The 23,606-nt window shown below is 38.8% G+C and overlaps 1 protein-coding gene across 3 annotated transcripts in view; it reads left to right on the top strand.

Annotated features, from left to right (window-relative positions):
* si:dkey-91i10.2 (uncharacterized protein LOC555224 homolog) overlaps window positions 1–23,606 on the top strand; it is a 62,207-nt gene that overhangs the window by 16,040 nt on the left and 22,561 nt on the right. The window contains exon 1 of one of the 3 annotated variants that reach the window (XM_042001868.1): window positions 7,658–7,740. The exons of the other annotated variants lie outside the window; for them this stretch is intronic. The gene's annotated coding sequence lies outside the window, so the exon portion shown is untranslated. Of the gene's footprint in view, window positions 1–7,657; window positions 7,741–23,606 lie in introns of those variants that run through there. 3 annotated transcript variants of the gene reach the window in all.

The raw sequence follows: 23,606 nt of genomic DNA, 5'->3' as shown, positions 1-23,606 counted from the left end.
GCTTTGAGTAAAAAAGGATAGATTGACAAGAAAATTGGATTTCATGCCCTACCATCCAAAGGACTGTGTTCATTCAGTGCACTGTGTGGCTGCAGGCATGCTAGTTATGAAGAAGGCTGTGCTCTGGTCACAGGGTTTTAAATCAGCCAATATAGGGCTACAGAGCGCACACAGTGTGAGCTCACACACTCATTTACGCACAAATCTGAGCATATGGGTCACAGCAGTTTTCTTTATGTAACATCTGACATATAAATGACAGTTTAATAGAGTTCTGCAGGGGCTTTTCTTTCCTATTAAACCTACTTAGAACCAATGGAAAATGTAATAACGAAAGAGGGTAATAGGTCATGATGATTACATGTGACCCTGTTTTCTGTTTAATTCTCATTTGTCAGGCCAGTCACCTGTTTTAGTGCACTGCGTGGTCCAATCAATAAACACACTTGCACCATGAGTGTAGCTGGATGATGCTGAGTTGATCATCAATGAACTACAAAACACTGCATGTTTCTGTTCTAAAAATATTCCTACAGTAGGTCTTTGTGTGATTGTTGGTCTTTATGTAACTGTTACAGAAACTATCAATCAATCAAAAATATTTTTTAACGATAACAAAAAACAGGTCAGAATGAGACTCTCTTGTGGCCATGTACAGATGGAGATGCCATGGATGCATTCAGTGTACTGAGTTTAATTATTATTATTATTTGATACATGTGTATTTTTTTGGCAATGAAGAAATATCAGTCCTTGCTATTTTAATTTTAGTCTTTTATATATATATATGGTGGCAGCCCTGAGCCGCCACCTTACCGTGGTGGAGGAGTTTGCGTGTCCCGATGATCCTAGTGGCTATGTTGCCGGGGGCTTTATGCCCCTGGTAGGGTCACCCATGGCAAACAGGTGTCTAGGGTAGGAACCAGACGAAGCGTGGCTCAAAAGCACCCCTATGATGACGACAAATCATGGACCCAGGTTTCCCTTGCCCAGATGTGGGTCACCGGGGCCCCCCTCTGGAGCCAGCCCTGGAGACGGGGCAATGAGTCGAGTGCTTGGTGGCCGGGCCTTTGCCCATGGGGCTCGGTCGTTCTCAGCCCGAAAAGGTGAGATGGCCCCCCCCCTCCTGTGGGCTCACCACCTGCAGGAGGGGCCATAGGGGTTGGTTGGAGTGTGAGCTGGGCAGCTGCCGGAGACGGGGACCCTGGCGGTCTGATCCTCGGCTGCAGAAGCTAGACCTAGGGACGTGGAATGTCACCTCTCTAGCGGGGAAGGAACCTGAGCTGGTGCGCGAGGTTGAGCGGTTCCAGCCAGATTTAGTTGGACTCACCTCAACGCATGGCTTGTGCTCTGGAACCACTGTCCTTGAGAGGGGCTGGACCCTCTTCCATTCTGGAGTTGCTCCCGGTGAGAGGAGCCGAGCAGGTGTGGGCATTGCCCCCCGACTTGTCGCTTGTGCGTTGGGGTTTACCCCGGTGGACGGTCTCACTTATTAAATGACTTATTAAATGACTTATTAAATTAAATCACAGAATGCAAGATTTGCAAATTGACAAACTAATCTTGTGTGAATTCATATATATATATATATATATATATATATATATATATATATATATATATAATTCATTATACAGTCATACTGTCATTGAGGTAACCCCTATAATTAATTTGTGTTCATCATCTGGAGGTTTTAATTCCCAGAATAAACAATAGCTTCTTAGATATTTAGTCTCGACCAAACTGACCAAAATTGCTGTTGCCAGAGCCCAGTAGGAATCACCAATCACCTGCCATACAACAAATGATATCTGATATAAATGTTGGTTAGGTTAACCAACATTTGGTGGTTAACATCCACAAATCATGAAATCACTTAATCAAACCAAGTGCAAAAGATGTCTGAGATGTATTGAGAATAAAAGTTAATATAGCTCCTCACACTCTCCATCCACACAAAATCTCATGGCATATTAGTCTTTTTTTGTTTTCTTGTAAATAATTTAGTGCTTTTCATATTATTTTGGCAATAATAATTGCACAAATATGCTGGTTTTTATGTCTCCAACACAGGTAATGTATAGAAAATAACTGAAAATAGAAGTCATTGTGATGGACCAGCTTTGTTCACGTTAAACTTAGTGTCAGAGCACAAAGATCCAGTTAATGGTGAGAATATAGTCCAACGGGTCGAGCCTGTGGCAATGTTTCTGTATTTGTGTCACTGTGTTCCATTGTGCATTGTGACCTTCACCGGCCTCCACCCAGTCACCCTTCCCTCTGTTGATTGTCAGGCATCAAAGGAACGCACTGTGACCTACAATGTGGTTGTGGTTGCCAAGCAATCACGCTCCAGATAAATTGGCAGCAGACGTTTTTATGACATCCTGTATTAATGCACTCCTCTGCTGCTGAAATGTAAACATTTCCATCCAGCCGATGGGATTAACAACAATACATTATCCCTTCCCAAGCAGCACTAACAGTAGCAACCATTGTGCGATGACGTCTGCATTAGGTGTTTATATCCACTCTAATAAACTTGTTCTGTAAATGTGTGCAATAATATGGGCAAACGGTTGGAATTTGGTTTGTCTTTCTTCCTTTGCTTGCTTGTTCAGGGAAACCCTTTTTCCAGAAGGATGCTAAATGCTTTCAGACCTCCAGGATTACTTAGTCAACACAAAAAGCTGGCTCACTCTATTTTGTCTCGTCCCCTGAGTCACGGAAGCACTGCTAAATTTAGAATACCTTAAAAAAGTAATGGTGTGGCAAGTTCTTATTCAGTTTTTAACCCATAAATGTCTCTCTCTCTTTTTCTCAGTGAAAAGTTTGTCCATGGCTCACTCACAGCGAAGAGGTGCATGATAAATAATTAAACCAATGGCAATGCTCTTATAAATAATCTAAACATGTGTTCCTAAGCAGTATGTACATCTCATCTTGACCCTCCATTTTTGTACTACCTGGACCTGATAGCAGGAACAGACCAACCTGGATAGTCACCTATAATAAGCACAATGAACATCATACACTCTTCAGGCAAGGCATCCGCTCATCAACTTCTACTGATATGGGATTCAGGTTTTAAACCTGAATTATCACTGTAAGCCAAAGCACATTACACCAAGATGCCAACTACTTAACAGTCTAATACAAATACTCTCACTAGCATGAATAACTAGTCAGCTAATAAATGCTCTCAGGTTTTAAAAGTCTCAAACTTCTTCATAATTAAATGAATGTCAGATAATAGCCTTTATTATCTATTTTCTTTTTACTGTACAGATTGTAAATCCTGTTCTCTGTCCCATTTCCACAATGGACAAGCTTAAATAAACCCACTGCAGATGTCCTACTCAGACTGACAACCTTATAAACCAGCTGGTGGGAAAGAGAGTGTCACATTTAGCAGCAGCAGATTTATATATTTGAGTTGTGAGTCCAAAAACACAATCTGTACAGCATACTCAATTCTGTCCCATGAGGGTTGCAGTCCTGCATGTTTTCAACGTGTCTCTGCTCCAACACAACTAATTAAAATTAAATGGATCCAATAGCGTATGAAGTTCTGCACAATAACTCATTAATTTGAGTGAAGTGTGTTGGAGCAGGGACACATTGAAAATCTGCAGGACTACAGCCCTGGTATGACCGGACTGAGTAAGAGAGGCAATGGGTGGATGGAGTCCAAAACAGACCTTAAAAGAGTTAAATGGTGACAACATAAATGAAGTTTGACTGAAGTTACGTCAGCCAATTATTTATTTATTTATTTTTAGATTTGGAAAAAATGTCTTAGTGACACTTTGAAGATTGTAGATTTTTGTTTAGTTTTAGTTTTAGTTTTTTTAGTTGCACTGATGGTGGTTTTATATTTGTATAAACAAAACTAAACAGCATCTTGTCATATAGCTCTTAAGCAAAAAAGAAAAGTTGCTTCTGTACCCAAATTGATTAACCTCTTTTTTTTTAGTAAATCAGCTAATGACTTGTTTTGTATTAAACCTTATAATAAAAAGAAATACTTCAGGTGCAATCAATATTTTTGGGGTTATGCTAATAGAAATTGATTGTTAAAGTTGCCATCTAATGACGAATTGGAGCAGTGAAAATCTGCATTTTGCCTTTCTTAGTTGTCTACTACAGTTTAGGTTGGAGGGTTTAGTTGGTGACATTAAACCTACAGCTACAATTTACTCACTTTGTTTCTTAATTGTCTCTTACAGAGGCAATCCATAGTCATAGTTGTTAAATCCTAACAGAGACCAGATTTAGCCTAAATATAAGAACTGCTAATCCAAAAGACTTGCATTTCCTCCAATCTTTAGCATTACCCCCACAAAATCTGAGGTAGACTGGATAAACAGTTGGAGGGGAAATCAGCTAAAAACATACACTTAACGACAAAGATGTAGTTTCCTGGACAAAAAGAATGAGAAATGTAAAATTGGAAAAAGGCTAGGTGACAACTTTGTATTGATTGATTAACTGTTCAAAACAAGATATAAGAATATTCTTGGTTTAAAAACAATTTAAACACCTATAATGGCATTAAAACCCCTGCTTGTGTTTTTAAATTTAAGGTCCTGCCATGTTGTTGGGATGCATTTCACAGCTCACAACACCTGTCTGTTTGCAACACGAGCTGCACCTGCAGTTACTGACTGTATTGGGCCATTACAGATTCAGATGGATCATTAATTCATGTAAAAATGGATTTCTTGATGCAGCGGGGTTGTAATTGCATGCTATATTTTTAATATGCTTCACCATAAATATACAAACCTACTTCCATCCAATAATTAATCCTCTCTGAAGTCAGTTTATTGATTGTTTTGATGTGTGTTGGGGCTGCTAAATATCGAAGAAACACTTTAGGGGTCTTTAGTGTGTTTCTGTTGAAGTCAAACAGCCCTGAAATGTAGAACAGCAGGTGCTTATAGTGAACACACCCCCTATGGTGAGTGGGCTGCACCAAAGGATGAAAATCTCCTCAAGCTGCGTCTCCTGCTTTTGCTTTTGTGGTTGATGGCAGAATTTGTGCCAAATAAGCAAAATGAGGGGCATGCTTTTTTAGGTTGTGTATCAATACAATAAGAGGCATTTGACTTTATTTCTTTTGTCTGTATTTGTCTTTAGAGACTCAATTTGAGCTCATAGATGCATAAACACACCAAGTGCTGCCTGGCTGATGCTCTGCATGGTGCTTTTCGTGGCTGTCATCCTCACTGGATGTCAAGGTTGTGGGATGTCCCTCGAGCATCCCCTCATTTACCCAGCAAAAAAGCAAACAGGCATATTCCAGCATCACTGTAGCACACTGCAGCAAGAGGGGAAAATGCTGTGACATCACTGCTGTAGCTTTTTTCTTTTACTTGATTACACATCATTTATGCCTGATGCTTGAATCACTGCCTGTTAAAATTGTTCATTCTTATGACACATGTTCCGCCAAAAGGGCAGATTAGATTCTGAACATCCTGCCATGTGACTAAATTTGCATATTAATGAGAAAAAAATTTGTTTTACTGAGGTGCAGACTTGATACTTCCACTACCCAGATTTTATGTGAAGGCAAGAGCTTTATGCGACATAAATATCCTCTAATCCAGTTATTTTTATGACACAGGGCAGCTGAAGGAATCATTTTGTAGGCTGCTGTTTTTTATTTATTTATTTATTTGTCTTTGAAATGGTGTGATATTATGCATGATCCTATCTTATATCCTACCCTAATAACAAAAGAATCACCTGTGAAATCAAAGCATGCAGTCATAATATAGTCAATATGCAGTCATATTGCAGACTGGTTTATTCTTTCCAGAATGACAAAGACCAGTGTTTTCTCTGCAAACATTTTAGCATTATTTGTCTGGACCTTTTAAAACTGAGAGAAATTGGCATGTTATGGCTAATACTGGGTTAGATTAAGATGAAGTGCCAACTTGGTAAGGCTCAGAAAACGATAATCTTTTGATTTTTAAAGTTCAACAGAAGATAGATAAAGACGTTAGATACCATGAAAAAGCAAGTAATAATCCGTGCTTCCAAAATTATTGAATGTTTCTGCTACACAATCCAACAAATGTTAGCAAGCACAGCTAAAAACTGGATATTTAACTCTGTTGTACACACAGCAAACAAAAGCAAGGCCAGTAACTTGCAAAATGTTCAATAACTACCAATAACTATCAATAACAACACATTGAGAATTTGATAGTTTTCGTGCACCATTAACATTTTTTTCCAAGCATGTGGTACAATAAAACAAAATGCTTCAGCCTTGTTTACCTTGTAATGAACTGCAGGTTTTCTGTCACTACTCAGTTTAGTTCTTCAGGGCTCTCTTTTAGAAAGGCCATCGTGTTTTTTAAAGCTGCAAGACAATCTCTCATTTAACTATATTCTCTTCAATAAAGACTAAAAGGTTTCCCAAGCAACCTTGGCCTAATTTGGCAAGAACACTGCTGTTTTAGTGCATACACAGCATGTGCTGTATCAGGTGGAGATTGCTATGGATAAAAAAATAAGCATTATCTGTGTATGCTTAGGCCTGGAAGCAATCTTAGGAGTAGCATCTTGGACATTAACTACTCTGCTCTTAGGTTTAAGTTAGTCTTTTGGTACTTTGATTCAGTTATATCTACGCCTCCAGCTTTACACTTGTCATTTGTGTTAAACTTTTCAGCTGTTACTGGTTTGGCTTCTTCTGTGATTTCTATAACGGGTTGTTTTTGTCTTTCGTATATTTCTGTAGTTTTAGCTTGAGCTGTGGGCATAATTGTTTTTAGTTTCTGACCTCACAGAACAAGGTCAATTTGTACTTACTTCTTTTACACTGTGTTGTGTCTCATGTGAGTGTGCATTTTGCTCTTGTTTTGAAGTAAAATCTGACAGCTAAATTGTAAAGGTTGGGAAACAACCAAGGCCAGGAAACTGGAAAATTATCAAACATATTCCTCGATTGCAAATATTCAGCTGCTATAATACTTTATGTTCAGTTTTTGGATATAAAAGGATGTGCCTGATGCTCCCCTCAGTAAAGTTGGTATTTTGTGTAGCTATAGTCTTTCTGCATTTTAGGTGGTGTTAACATGCAGCTCTGATCTGTCCCCTGTGGATTTTGGGTTAGACTGTTGACCATTAAAGTTTCAGCGTGTTACTTTCCTGGAGAACTGATGCATCACATAACTGCAGCAGGTCAGCTACAGTGCTTCTCTTCTGTCACATTTTACCAGATCAAACGTCATTTGATATGTTGAGAATCAATTTTTTGGTGGATTTGTATTATCCGGGACACTATGTGAACTTCTGTGTGCGATTCATCGGCTGACAGAGGAGCATGTCACCTCATTCCATGAAAGAAATGAAGAACGAGGAATCATTCGAGTGGCGGGCGGGATGATGACACAGCAGCAGCACCTGCCTGCACTCCACTCTGTGTTTATGTGCGCTGAAAAGGACCTCACAACTTGAGAAAGACATCCTCATCCTGGTCTCCATGCCGACCGCATGGGCTGCTCATGTTTGAGCATGCTCAGTTTGGCTCTCTTCCCTGTAACAATAGCCAGTGAGAGGGCTCGCACTCACACACACACAAACCTGCTTACACACACTCTCACATTCATTCTACTCCAGCTCGCAGTGGGAGCGAGACAGACAGGAGAGGCTGCCTGCTGCGCTGCGGAGCCCATAATACACTCCAGCCTACAAACACACACACGCTTCCTAACAAAGGTGAGTAACCAAACCAGCAAATATTCCTCTGTATTGGTCAGCTTTCGTTTTCTGGTGGTGAAGAGTTTGTTGCATCCTTAGCTTTTGTATTTGTGAAAAATAGAGCTGCAGAGTGGAGACAGTTGTTGCCGGTGGAAAGACCTAGAGATGAAAAGGAAGCATGTCCTCTGCCTTGTGAGTGACAGGACTGCATGTAGTTTCCTTTACATACACAGTGCTATATATAATTTTTACATGTACATAATTTTGCTTTATTATCCCCCTTGTTTGAGCTTCAGAAGGATCTTTTTAATAAGGAGATCTTATCATTTTATGAATGGGAGAGCAAGTCAAAATGAATTCTGTAGTAGTTGACAAAGCATGGGTCGCTGAATAATTCATGTTGCCTTGTGTAGATTGAAGTCAGGTGATGACAGCAGGTGTAGTGTGACGCTTTGTATGGATATCACAGAGCTTTTTTATACTCTTTTGATAGAGCAGTCAATTTTACAGCCTTCTGTTTCCTTAGTGACATCTTCATTATAAATATCAAGCATTTTAAAGCCTACTGACTTAAAGATGAAACTTAAAAATATGAAAGAATTTTTCTTAAAGGAAGAGGATGATAAACAGATGGAGTCAAATATTTCATGAGCTGCAAGTAGAGGGAATTTGAGTAGCTTCTCCTCATGACTGACTGACCCTCTGAAATGGTGTGTCTAAATGTGTGTGTGTGGTCTGTCTGCCTGTGTGCAGTCAGACTGAAAGATATCTCCAATATTATCATGTAGTCTCGCCCCATTTCTCTCCGAGCCACACTTGGAGGGCTTCGCTCACACAGACTGAGAGATTCAGTACCCGCCTCCCGCAAGATTAATTATTGTGGCTGATGAATTCCTGGTTGGTCGATAGTGTATTCCTCTGCAGCAGGCCAGCCCCCTGTGTTTGTGTGCGCTATTGGCTGATCATAAAACAGCACGAATATCATCTGGCCTTGTCTGTAGTCTTGTATGTAAACTAGAAGTGCAGAGATGATGTAGGTGGAATAATATTTTATCAGTTTTTAGAAATGCATGAAAAAGCAAGAGGCGTGTCTACTTAGTGCCTTGATGTAAGATGCTTTTGTAAGAATTTAACCATTATCTTTGTCTGTTTAGTACTAGTTGGGTTATGCACACATATTTTTATCAGGTGCAAATGAGAGCAGACAATGAACCAAGCAGTAAATGTGCTATAAAACCAAAACTATGAGCTAAAGCCTCCTAGAATTCTCACTAGACAGATCCCTTCCACATAAGTAGGTTGTTAATAGATTTTCTACTTAATTTCTCTTAATCCCCTTTTCAATTAATTGTGTCAGCACATCCAGAAACCACAACAGAATCCACTGAGTCACCGGTCTAGGAAGAGGAAGTCAATGTGTTCAACACACTGGGTAACATTTCTACTGAGCGTGATAACAAGACAAATAAAAGACAAGAGGAATGAACACATGGAGAACCAGAAGAGGAGCAGAAAATAGAGAGTTGTGGAGTGATGGATGGCGGATAGAGAGAGAGAGTGAGAGGCACTCTTTCACCCTGCGGGAAATGGGAAAATAAATTGAGTTGACATAAGCAGGTTTGCATAGAGATATTGATACTGCGGAATGGGAAGTGAGAGACTCGGGCTTGAGGCTTAGAGGGTTCACGCAGGGCTAATCATTTCTGTTCGGAGGACCAAAAGGCTTCCTGGGGTAAGTAATTAGCAATTTCCATCTGTCATTGATAAAATCATAAAACGATACATTCTAATTTGGTTAGATCCTCTGCAGACCTTAGTTTGTCCTGAGGAAACTTTTGGTTAAAAGATGAACAGAAAACCTTATTCTTATAGTAATGATTATTTTGAGCTGTTCAGATGAGGCAGCTGGTATCGGAGGCTAATTTTATTGGTTGTAGTAAAGTGGGACTTGGTGTGGGATGTGAGGTTTGATCACAGACACACTGTACTTTGGTGGCACTTGACTTCCCCTGTTCTCAAAGTTTTGTTTAGAGGGCAAAACTACCTAGTTTGGTTTACTAAAAGTTAATGATTTTGGTTCAAAGTGAGAACAGAAGAGAAACTCACTGACACTGATTCTACTGATAAGCCCAGTTTAATTGACTGAAGCCATTAAAAGTTGTTTGAAATAATGCTAATGGTTTAAAATCATCAGTATTCATGTTTTAGTGTATTCTTATTTTAAATGCAAACATTAATATATTATATTTATTAAAGTCTTCTATAAAAATTTCCAAAGAAGTTTTATTTTCCTTTGTTGATAAGAAAATTCTTGAAAGTTTCCATAAACTTTCCTATGTCCTTATACGTATACGTTATGATTTTGTTAGTCTGTTCTTTATCTTTTCCACACGGATGCACTTTTATGGAACCAAAAATGTGTCTTGTCTGTGCTTTCTTTTTGCTAAATTTTAAATGTTTGCTTTAAATCCACTTTATAAATAGAAAATCCACTAGGATAACAGAAACAGTGTGAGTGATCATTAGTCACACTTTTGCAATGGACAATCCTATCTTTTAAGAGACCAATGAACTACACACCAGCTTCCACACTCACCGTTTTGGCTTGCTGCTGTAGAAGACACTGATTTTTCAGCAGAGACAAGACCCTTCACAAGTGAAACGTTACTTGACTCTACAGAATAGCCTGCAGACAAAGATAGCATGGCTTTTTTATGTGCATTACGGCGTTTGTACAGCTTCTGAGTATTGCTGTGTTTGTAAAGTCTCTGTAAACCAAAGTGACAGTCAATGGCTCTCCTTTTCAATTCTGAAGCCAACGCCCACCTTCCCCAATATCTTTCTCTGTGCTGCTAATCATCATATCTCTCAAAGTTTACCCTCTCCTCTCCTCTCCTCTCCTCTCCTCTCCTCTCCTCTCCTCTCAATGTGGCCTTGACTGCTGAAGAGAGAGAGAGCGAGAGCAGGGGGCTTTCCTGCTTTCCTTTCCCCCTCCTTTATTTTTTCCACCTTCCCTCCTCTTACTTTCCCTCTCAGCGTGAGTCATACGATGACAGAAGTAGAAGGGCTTCAACCGATACAGATCCTTATAGATGCCTGTAGGAGCCAGTTGGTCGATAACAAGACCTTGATGTATCTCTGATGGGTCCTTGTTGAAGCCGAGAATGAGCCAACAAGAAAGGCTTTTGGAAAACATTAACACCCTTCAGCAAGGTCAAGGTTCAGTATTGATCCAGAGAAATGAGGCGACTACAAGAATACATGCTGAAATTCAAAGTTATTTTTATTCTATTGACTCAGACTATTTTTTCAGTAATACAACCATACTAAATGTTTTCTTGACTGCTTGAAAATAATCAATTCAATTGTTCTAATTCCATAACAGCTGGTTCATTATTTGCAAAGGAGGCTTTCAACTCAGAAGCATCAGTTAAAATCAATTTATAGAAAAAGATCACATCATTTATTTAACTTTGTTTTCTTTTAGTCAATTGACTGAGCAGAGCAAAGAGGTTATGAGTGTCTATGTTTTCTTGCAAAAATAAAAAGATACAAGGAAAAAAAACTAGGGGCTTAAAGGTCCAATATACAAACCACTCAGCATTGCACAATAGCTGTAGAACATTAGTACAAACACAATAAGTGAAACCTACCTCGTAGCTTTTCATCCCACTTGTGGATCATTATCTTGGATAAAACAGTAAAGTTGACTCTGGGCTTATCCTCCTCGATGTGAGATGATTTTTAAGCAAAGAAAGTGGTTTATTCAATGGAGGAAAATCTGCAAAGCACAGACTCACATGTTAACAGAAGACTGAACACATGAACAATGGATAGGATGTGCACAGAGAGGTGGGGCTGTGCTCTCTGGTGGGATTGTAATTGCACTGATATATCTTCACATGGCTAATAGTTGTTTACTGATTTATTTATTTTGCTCCCCTTCCTAAGGTTAAATTAATCATAAAAAGTATGCATTTGCTTGTTACAGGGCAATCTTCTCGCCACATACTTTAAGTCCAAATACCAAAATACAACGTAGAGAACTAAAAGATTAGATTTACTCCATGATGGCCATGTTGTTGTAAGAGTGCTGCTCATTTTGAAGAAATGAAGATGGAAAAAAGAGGATAGATTGTGTGTGACATGTATCCCACCTGCCTTGTACTACACTCTTTCACTGTGTTGAACAGCCAATCAGACTGCGCACTCTTACTGATGTATGGGATTCTGCAGGCCAAAGGGGCTGACGGAGACTGATTGTGATACAGAAAATTTGGCTGAATGCCAGCATAGTATATAAAAGCAAACTGGTACTACTCTTTGCCACTACATATTCACAGATTTAATTTGAAAACAATTGATATTAATTATTTCTAATAGAACGTTGCCAAAAAGTTGCTAATTGTTGCTTGATGGCATAATACAATACTTTGCATATGAATGGTGTCATCGAATTGCGTTTGCAATCTGCTTTGTGTTTGCCCTTTAGATCTGTTGACATCTGCTCACATAAACTTTATAGCCACTGAGCTGAATTCCCAATAAAACCCTTTTCATTCACATATTTTCACAGTGAAAGGAGTCTGAAATTGTGAATGAAAAGCAGCACATAAAGAACCTCTTAGGTTAACCTCTCAGAGTATTTTTAAGGATGCTGCTTTGCTATGTTAAAATCCTAATTTTATAACAAGATGACCCTTCCACATACGTAAAAAAAACACATCTATGCTGGGATTTTGGTGATGTTTTCATGTACAGTAATCACCCTGAGAGAAAATCAGAAGTGACAAAATGTCTGGAATGTTTACTCATCCAGTGCATCGCCTTTTAACACGCCACAAGGACAGCACTGCTCACGTGCAGCAGCATCTTACAGGCGAAGCTCCTGCTTCTCTCTGCTGCTGCCCGAACAGAGAGGACAGATATTCCTGAAGTGGGAGAGAGATGACTTTCTTCCAGAACAGTACTTGGAATGTTTGTCCTAAAAATTAAACATTTAAACATCAAATTTGATTTTCCTTATCGCTTGTAATGGTACATTACCCTTCCACGTTATTGTTCCACTTTAAGCATATAATATAGATCATTACACAAACCTGTGATGTAACCGAAATACTTTTCTTCTTCCTCTTCCCTGCTTATTGGTTTCAATCTGTAATTCTTTAAGCGTAGGTCGTTTAGATTTATGATCAACGCCAGTAAAGTATTATCCTCTTTCATTCACTTTTTTATTGTCGTCTGTGACCCAGCAAGTAAATAAAACCCAGCAGAGCATCTTAATCTCTTTTTGGCTGGCAGGCTGTTAAGGAGAGACAAAAGTGCTCTGATGTGATGAATGAATGATTTTTCTGTTTTTGCATGTCTGCCTTCTTCATCAATCTCTATTTCTCTTCAACATCCACCTTCACCCTCTCTGATCTTCCTGTCTCCATTGATTCTCAGTGATGAGGTGACTCACGCAGCCATCTGCTGCCCAGCAAATCCTCTCCTGCCTCATTCTGTGTATTAACACTTCTCCTGGGATGGCATTGACACCCATATCTTTCTTATCTATCTCTGCTTATCTCCCTCTTCAGTAACCAGAAATGCTCCTCCTTCTCCTCTGTGGGCTTTTATCAGATATTCCTCTTACATTCTCTTTCACGTCCTGAGCTGGATTCATCTCTGAAAGTGTTGTTTCCCCTCATTTCACCTGATGGATTTTTTTTCCTCTCCTCATCTACCTCTGCTGTTTTCTCCCAGGAGACAGATTGTAGGAATGAGGTCAGACACTGAGTGTGTGTGCGTGTGTCAGTGTGTAGGAGCATATGGATATGAATGTGGGCCGACTGTTTATGTGTTGTTTATGTAGGTGTTGTTGCTGATGTCATTATGATCCCCTGCCAAAACAACATCAGATCCAGGAAAACACCCTGGGGGCAGGTCCATAGGTGTGTGTGTGTGTGTGTGTGTGTGTGGGTGTGTGTGTGTGTGTGTGTGTGTGTGTGCAAGCGTGTGTCTACCTTCTGCTGAACCTGACTGCTGTCATATTGCATAGCTGTGGAAGAAGTCTGTCAATGATAGTTATTTGTCTACTTTATATTTTATTCACCTCAATTGCCGTCCTCGGGCCATTGTAACACATCCAAGGATTCAGTTACACAATTTTCAGGTGTTTGAGCTCTTTTGGTTTTTATGGAGGCCAGATATTTCTCTGTCTTAGTTTTAGAATTATATGTAGGATGCAGGGAAAATTAATTAATAAAAAGAAAGCGATCTGAGAATTTATCAACACCTCCAAATCTGAGGCCAAGTTTTTGTACTGGGAGACATCCTGCCGAGTTGGGGTTGAGTTGCCAGCCCAAAGGAAGCGATCACGAGGTTTTGAAACCAGTCGATTGTTTCTAGCTCTTAGTAGCTCTTTGTGAATAATTGCATGCAGTCCAAATAATTGCAACCTTGCAAACTGAGTGTGTCGACTATGCATGTGTCTGGATTGGTCTCCATTTACAAAAGAAAAAAACAACATATGAGACTGAGAAGAAGACTAATATGGATGCTAGTTTTAAATAGAAATTTTGCATGAGAATCATAAGCATCCTCACATTGACAATGATGACTGATCACATTCACGTGCATTAATGCATCCACCCAGAGGTTGTTTTATTGACCCGTGTGCCAGTTTGCAGAGTTCTAATACAATATGGTCGCAGAAACTCAGCAGTGCATAAATAATCAGCTTACATGGTAGAAAATATGTTTATTTAAATAAGGAAGCATTTTTGAAACACCAGATATGAATCAAGCCAAGATGGGAGAAGTTATTTTGGGTACAATGTTGCAGAAGTCCATTGTAACAGTTGTTCATTCATTCATTTTCTGTACCGTTGGGATGGGCTCCAGTTTCCCTCAACACTGATCTGGACTGACAGTTGTATTACTTCTTCTGGCTAAATCATCTATTCAAGAGATGAGTAACTATGTTAGGAAATATGAGGTTCTTGGGTGAAAAGTTTAAAGACAAGGCTGGGTTTATTAAAACTGTAGGATAAATGTTAATTTTTTAAAGTTATTAAAAAGTCTTCAATAATTCAGAAAGACATTTTATGTGGTTTTGTTTCATATGCAGGTTTATTACTGGAGGTCAGTTTAACAACAGTTATGAGGCTTGAAGGAATACGATAATCTGAACCGGGCACTTTGTATTCAAACTTTACTGTACAATATATCTGTATCTCTTATGAAAAATAAATGATAGATGGTGAGAAAAGTTAAAGGACAAACAAATATTGCACTTTTTGTAAGCTGTGGCTCTAAGAAGCTTTAATAAAACAAAGAATATGAAGGGTGTTACTTTGATTTGAAACGGTACATCAGAGCACAGCTTCAGGCAAGTGGCCTCTTCCTGAAAACAGTAACTCATTATTTTTATGTGACACTTAAATACCAGCAGTGTGTCTCTGTTCCCCTAATGCACCCCCCCCACCTGCGCTACGCAAAGCTAAATGTAGAGATTACTCCTCATACATCCTGTTTGCATTTATTAATTCCTGTTGCTCATTTCTGCTTCTTTTTTCAGCACAGGTGGCCAGTGACGTTGAGAATGTTTAATTTCTCTTCCTCAGCGATACATTACTCAGCCAAAGCTTCATCATATGCTCACCTAGCATCCTGTTTGAGGATTAAAACTTGAAACTATCTCATGGGAGTCATAATCACCACAGAGCAGCACAGATGTTGCCAGTTGAAAACATAAACAGCTGTTTGATAAGGTATCTGTGAGGTGTGTAAACCTGCGTCTACCTGTCACTTAGCTCTGTGTAGCCGTTGTTATGGTTGCAGCCACCAAGCTGAGCGGGATCCATAATGTTCCATCGGTCAATAGGAGAGGCTGGCTGTGGCATGACAGAAAGTCACTCTGCTGATTGGTTGACAAACACACACACACACACAGTTATTGAGATTACAGCTGTTAATATCGAGGCTTGTTTTTCTCTGTGATCAGGGAGTAATTACATGGTTTGCTGCTTCATCAATTAAACATGAGGCACTGACACGCTGACTTCGATCCATTCTAATAATGACAAGAGATATTGTGTTGTAACAACTTTACTAAAATGAGTTTTCGAAACAGTTGCAGATTTTTGCAGTGTTGAACAAGTAATCATTTAAGAGATTCATTCTTTTTACATTGCTTTATATAACAACAGAGGAATGTCACTTGCATGAAATTATACAGTTAGCTGTATAATTAGAAAAAGCTGAGTACAGGCGCAGCTGTCATAACGGGCTGTCACAGGTTCAGGCGGATGTATGCAGGCTGACCAAGAAGCAAGAGGCAGACCGATGCAGAAGATAAAGTTTTAATAACACAAAACTAAACTAGACTACACGGACTAAACTAAATAGACATTCAATGAACTGACAGAGAATAAAATAAATAGAGGCGAATATAAATATATATATATATATATACAGAGGTGAACTAACAAGGAACAGGTGAAGCAAATTATCAAATTAAAACTGGTGTTCAAACAAACAAGAAGCAGAAAGAAAAACAGAATACACAAGGGGAAAACTCAACATAATAAAACAGGAAAACAGAACTAAACACGACAGCACTTCAAAACCTTAGACCAAAACCCACAGATCATGACACAGGCAGGAGATTCAATAAAATAAACTAGCAGTACAGCAAATCTAAAAAATGGTCCATTTAGAATAATGACATCAAGCCTAATAACCTATACTTCTCAGTGGGATTTCAGACACTGCTTGTATCACTTCAATGCGCCTGTCTTTTCAGAGCATTTTTATCTTTATTATGAGGTCTCATATCATATGATAGCTCCGGTCATCATTTGCATGAATTGGCTCTTTTGAACCGTCTCTCCTCAGCTGAAAAGACTCCCTCTTTTGTCCTCTTTGAATATGTGCACTTGTGCTGCACCGTTCATGGAAAATCTCATGCAAAAGAAGTGAAGTGTTTGCTCTGAGGTCATCATCTGCTTGTATTATTCATCTCCAACATTTCCACCTCCTACCACATGAAATATGAATGAGACCAAAGATGACCTGGAACCACAGAGGAAGAAGGACAAAACAGTTCAGGTTGATTTATGGCTGCTCTTCAGTTCCAAACGGAGTGTTGTTTTGAAGTGTTAAAAGCTAAAAACTCAGTGAATAAATGAAACATTGGTTGGGTAAATTAATCATTTGGAATATCTTTCAGTGTGTTGGTGTTTACCAGCTAATATTTCCTCTAATCACACTTTAAAACTAGAATACTGTCTGAGAGATCCATAGCTGTGAATTTGTTTTATTTTATTTATTTATTTATGTTTGTTGTTTTTATCAAGTGAAAGTTTTCACAATGACTGAAAATAGGTTGAAACAACTAACTAAGACAGAAATTTTAAACTTTTTGGGTGTTGCTTCTAGCTCTTCAGAGTCACATGGTTGGTCTCCACAAAATCATCTAAAATCATTTGCATACTTTAAGCAAAACATTTTAGTTGTATTCAATCTGCTTATCCTTTTGACTCGGCCCCATTTGCAAGTAGTAACTAAACAGCACCGCATCCTGAATCTTTGGGTTACTTTTGGGACTTTGCTGGTCTTTTATTAGGATTGATTGTTGTTATCTGTCTTTTTCAGGGAACAGAAACGGTTTTTATGTTGTTGCACACAAAACTAATATGCAAAAACATAATTTATTAACTAGTTTAGCAGGTCTTTAGACTTTGTTCAAAATATACATTCCAAAACACCACTTCCAAACAACCCTGAGAAAAGTTCCAATGAGACTCAAAGTTCTGGATATAAGACAAACAGTCTGATTTCAGGTCTGTGTTCAATACAGATTTGACTAATTTAAGTGTTCATTTAACTCAAGCACAAAAAATAAATGGGGATAGTAACAACTGTGGACCGCTTAAACAACCTATGCTTTATGTTTTAAAGTTTCAAAAGCCATTAACACACTGTATACTATGCTCTGCTCCTTTAGGTTTTAGTAAGAAATTAAAATGTGATTTGGGAAGAACTGTGCATAAATTAAGGCTTAGTGAATGCCAAAGCGTAGTGCAGTGACTTATAATAAAGCATGGCTTATAACTTTGGAAAACAGTTACAACTATAGTCAGATTATCTTCTCAGTCTGGCTGTTGGCCAGATAAATAACTGGATAACAGCAACTTAATGTGCAAAAAATGCTCACTTTCTCATATTGACTCCATTGTTATGACAAAAAATTTAAACGATTTCAGCTTTTTTGTGTGGCTTTTTAATCAAGGAGCTTTACTCTGCTTGGGTAGGATTGAGGAAAATGCTTTTTTTTATCAACCAGTGTTGAAGCTTTTTAAGACGGCTTCCTGCTGCTGCTGAGCACACAGCCAGCAGTGTACGACAACAATAAGGTCATTTTATTTTTACCTCTGCAGCTCAAAATAACAGTCTTCAGATTCCCGCAGAGGCTTGCTCGAAGTCGCTGTTGTAAAGTGTCCCTACTGTACAACTCCTTTCCTCTCCACAGAGACTGTGTTGTAGTTCTCATACATATTGTAGTCATTCTAATTAATTAACTGCACTCTTCCACACATTCACCTTTGATGTTGTCTGTGCTCCATGTCTCGCAGGCCCCCCACCCACTCCCTGGCTTCCCCTCCCTCTGATGAGCCTCGTAGTGTAGGTGTTGCTGACGGTGCCCCCGGGTGGTGCCTCATTAACCCACATTTCTTTTGCTGATGGGAAGCAGGGAGTGGTGGGTGGGTGGGGGGTTGTGACTGTTCATTGGAATGTGTCTGAGACAAGAATGTTGAAATATTTTATACCTTTGAAGAATCTCTTAAGCATTGGTATTCAAGTATGAATGCTGGGAGCTGTTCATTTTTTTCTTTTACAACCTTTTCTTTTTAATTTCTAATTTACCATTTGTTAGAACTGATGTCAGGCTAAAGCACCTCTAATACAGCATTTGTTCCTGGATAAAAGCTGGAATTTAAAACTAGTGAAAGTATCATTTCCAATGTTGGATTTTCTAAATTTAAATGTGGGGAGAATATAGATGCTGTCACAAGTTTAGCTGGGCTAAGGCACCAGAAAGATCTAATTATACAGATATAAGCAATTAACACACTGTATAAAAGTACATAAAATAGACCACAGAATACAGTTTCTTATGTGTATTATTATAGGTAAAATTACAAGAGAATACTACTGACTATAGCATCTTGTACTATTATAACTCTACTTAATAGGTTAAAATAGATTAAGTCAGTGTCATTACTGATTACCAAAATGTGGTGCTTGCTTTTTTTTTTGTTTTAAGAGTTGCTATAAGGTTCCAATTCTGAGGTCAGAAGAACCTCATCCCTGACCACCAACATCAAAACTATTCTTACTTCACTTGATGCAGATAACAGTGGCTGGGAAATGTGGTTATCCTAATCTCATCAGTGGGGTTTTGGTCGCTCATGAAGTTAGCTACTGTTAGCCGTTGCTAGCAGTGCCAGTTGAAAACAATGCATTAAACGCTATTATGGATTTAAAAGCAATATATATTAAGGAGTACCAAACAGATGCAAATGCTGATGAATAATTTTTTAAATTAGTCGCCCCACTGATGTAGGGAGCAGCCATCTTGCATTTTGAGTACAGGGTTGGTGAGGTTCACCCCACTTATTAAATCAACAGCGAAAAAAAAAAGACAATAGGCTTCTGGGACCACAAACCATAGTCTGTACTTTAAACTTTAAATGTCTCATTTAAAAAAAAAACATAGCTGAAGTGGAAGATGCAGCAATCAGAACTGCTTGTATTTAGCTAGCAACAACTCATTGTAGCCTTGAGTAAATTACAAAAACGAGGAATTTGCAGTTCTCTTCTTTCCTTTAGAACTACAAAAAAGTTTTTCCTAATGCCTTTATCACATGCCACAGTCCAAAGACATACATGAGGTTCATTGGTCACTCTAAATTCTCCCTAGGAGTGAGTGTGAGTGTTTGTTAGTCTCTCTGTTGGCCCATGGACTGGCAACCAGTCCAGGATGTACCTGCCTCTCGCCTGCTAATTGCTGGGATCGGCTCCATCTTCCCCGCAACCCTGAATCGGACTAAGCAGTATAGAAAATGGATGGATTGATGGATTTTTTACACGTAGAAGAGTATTTGATGTGTAAACTCAGTAAATGTATGGAAGTTGGAGGCCCAAATTTTGTATTATGAAATGAAAAGTTTAGCAACCTGTTTCTGACTTAGACATTCAGACCTAGACAAGAACAGATATACAGGGTGGTTTCATTTTAGCTTTTCTTCTGTTGGTTTAAGAGTTACAGACACCTGAAGGGAGCTGCTAGTCAACTCCCTTAAAGATGCATTGGTTTTGTTTTTTCTATGGTTAGCATACTGCACATTGTGTTCATGGCATGACCAGTCTCCAGTGTTATCATCACATTGTCTTTTTGTAGAGGTACCATGATGGCTAAAACCAAGGTCACGATGCTGGTGAACTTGTTCCAGAAAATAAAGTTGATTTTTTTTCTTGCCACTTTGCACCTTGCTGCCTCAGCCAAGTAGATAAACTTCTGAAAGTAGAATTGTTCTTCTTCTCTCAGTACATTTTCTATATTTTTCCTCCTCCAGTTTATCTTCCTGCTTTGTTTTTCCCAAATTTCTCTTTTCTTCCACTTCATCACCTTAATTTGCATCATTAAAAAAAGCATCTATTACATACCTGCTATCTATTAATGAGCAAATGCACAACCTGAACTAAAAGTGTCTACCCTCTCCTTTGTCTGTCTTCCTCTAGACAAGGTAAGCGCAGACACTAAACTCCATCAAACTAGACTATGAGTCTTTTACTGTTTAAGTCCTCTCCTTTTTGTGTACATTTGAGTGTGTCAGATATAAATAGATTAATCTGGATTTACCTTTGTCCTCAGTTTTTGTTTTTTTCACATAGCGTAGCCGGTGAAATATTAAAGGATTTTGTTTTATGTTCATTCTCAGAATACTCTAAATTTCTGTATTTCTGGTATATTGATCTTTAAAAAAAGTATTTTTATATAAATCTTGCTTGTTATTAATGTATAATTGTGGCAGCAGTGAGTTCTGTCTTATGTAAGGCAGATAAGTATTTCAAATTATTATTTGAGATGCCTAATGCTGAGCCCAGATTGAACTGGGAGGATTGGGGCTTTATGTGGATAGAGATACAGATGTAAACTGCTGGATTAGAAAATGACTGACAGACTGGCAGGCAAATAGGGAAACCATCAAACTGGCAGGTTGTTTATGCAAAACTGAACTTGAAATATGTATGAAATATGTTTGGGTTTACCTTAACCTGCATTGTAAGAGATGGGATTCTTCTTGCCATGAGGCTGTTTTTTAATCTTTTAAATAGGAAATGACTTTTTATGCACTGTCTCTATGGTTTAATATTGGTACATATTGTCATAGTAAACATTGTACATTTGGCTATGACATCTGAACTATTCCATCTCATGTCAAGCTTTGTCACAGTACTTCACCTGACTACCTTACATTTACACTCACTGCTCCCCTGGTCACAGTGTAACTTATTGTTGTAGCAGGTGGTTGTTATTGTGGCTTAAGGGGGCAATAAAAAAGAAACCAGTCAGCCGTATTTCAGTGTCTGCTGGTGGCCTATGTCTGCAGACCCGTTGTTGTTCAAAGTGAAATATCACAGCATCCATCAGGATCAGGGCGTTGTTGAGTTGAGGATTCATGCTGGCACACTGCAAGCAGACAGCAGTCTGCTGTTTTCTCCTAAGCACTGTGGAGCAAGCGCTGCCTGTATGCGCACTCAAGCACATTTATACACCCACGCGTTTGTAGTAGTACCATAAGGCAGTGCTTTGGCTGGATGTACTATACATTAAAAAAAGATAACTTTTTACTGTGTCGCTCAGTGTCAACAGCAATGCATGTCATACCTGATGTGAAACAGTGAAAAAGAGAATGAAAACAAACAAATATGGATTCTATTGTCTGTTAAAAAATGTCTTCTGAACTGTAACGCCACACAGCAAACAGCTATGACTGTGCAGGCCTTAATCTCTGGTTTCCAACAGCCTTGCTCCAACTAAAATGCTAATCTCACATTTTGAGAGTAAGCCACTGAGGAAGATGTTTTTCAAAAAAGTTCACTTTTCATGTTGCAAAGCTGCTGGTGCGTGTGGACTGAGGTCCAAAACGGGGGGATGGAACAAATTTAAATGCATTAGTCTCAGCTCGTCTCACAGAGTGTCCTCTCCATCCTTAGCCTCACAGTGCGATCTGGCAAGTCTGTCACATTCCTACTGTTCCCCCCAGCTGTGCTAACGTTAGCCTGCTTCTCACTGGCTCACATCACAGAGCTTTACACTCTGAAACCTGCTGAGCCACAGCACACTTTGGCAGGAGGTGAGCATATCCATGCCATTTTGGTTTTAATGGTGTTTAGTTAGTGTTTTCCCAATCCACTTGACATAATACAGCTATAACTAATGCTCAGCATTGTTTGCAGACACCAGGATTTACACTTTAATTGCAGGAATTTAACTTACTGAATTCTATTCTGCTACAGTAACAATACTTATCTTTAAATATTTTGGACAGAATGCACTTAAGAATTATGTTATTGTTGCATCATATATAAACTACATTCTCTAGTTTAAGTAATGTTTTAAACTCTTTCCAGCACTTTCCTCTGGTTGGCAGGCTTTGCTGGTCTTTATTTCTAGGCATAGTTTCTTTCTTTATTTGTCTAAAGGATTCAGAAGTGTACTTTATTCCATTTATGTTCTAAGAAGCTAAATTTAGTCATTTGGCCTCAAGCTATGAATGATGGGTTTTTGTTTTGTTTTTTGTGTGTGCGGAAAACGGCGTCCTAACACACAACAGAAAGTACGAAGTATCTCTTTAAGTTTGTCAGAGTAGCTTGCTGTCTGAGATCACTTTATCCCTCAAAAAATAACCATTAAGGTTTGTTTTTAATATCCATTAAAAAAACAAACAAAAGAAACCTGCCAAATGTTCTCTGCCAAAGTTATATTGAATTTATTATTATTGAATTTCCCTTTGGGATTAATAAAGTATTTTTCATTCATTTCATTTCATTCATTCATATTGTCAAATTAACAATTTATTTATTTAACAAACAGGGCGCTCAATTGCATTTGGGAGATCCATACACAGCCACAATAGCCTGGCACCTCCTCCTCATGCTGGTTACCAGTTTGGTCACACAAAGTTGTGGGATAGCATCCCATCCTTCAACCAGAATTAGTCTCAATGCAGCTGTGGTGGTCCCTCTGGCACAAACAGCACGCTAAAGCTGATCCCACAAATGTTAAATTGGGTTGAGGTCAAGACTGCAGGCACGCCACCATTGCATCCTTTCTATTCACAAATTCTGGAGGTAGTCTTTGATCAACCTGCTCCATGGGGGCAAGCGTTGCCTCAAAAAATGACAAGCCTTGATTTTCCAGTGAGAGAGATGTCACCCCACACCATCACAGTGTCTCAACCAAAAGCTGTTACCCTTATGGTGCATAATGTTCTCTGCATCTTCTCTACACACTGACTCTACAATCCAACTGACTTCTGTAGGAAGGTCCATTTTCACAGGTGCTGCTAATCAGGTGCCAGTCAGGCAATACCATAATAAGCTGTTTGACAATGGCAGAGAAGATTTGATGAGTTTTTCATGGACCTATCCCACATACTAAGCTTTGCTGCTAATCCCACAACACAAATGTCCCTACCTTTTGTGCTGGGTTTATTTTTAATTTCTGCATTTAGTATATGTGTGCCAAACCTAAGCTCCAGAAGTTTTTGGTTAGAGTTGTTTTTATGATTTCACCAAAATCTGGTTTTCAGATGTTATGCTATTTGTAG

Source organism: Melanotaenia boesemani, chromosome 12 (genome assembly GCF_017639745.1).
Source record: "Melanotaenia boesemani isolate fMelBoe1 chromosome 12, fMelBoe1.pri, whole genome shotgun sequence".
In the NCBI taxonomy this organism is placed as follows: Eukaryota; Metazoa; Chordata; class Actinopteri; order Atheriniformes; family Melanotaeniidae; genus Melanotaenia; species Melanotaenia boesemani.
This window is presented reverse-complemented; position numbering and strand designations above follow the sequence as displayed.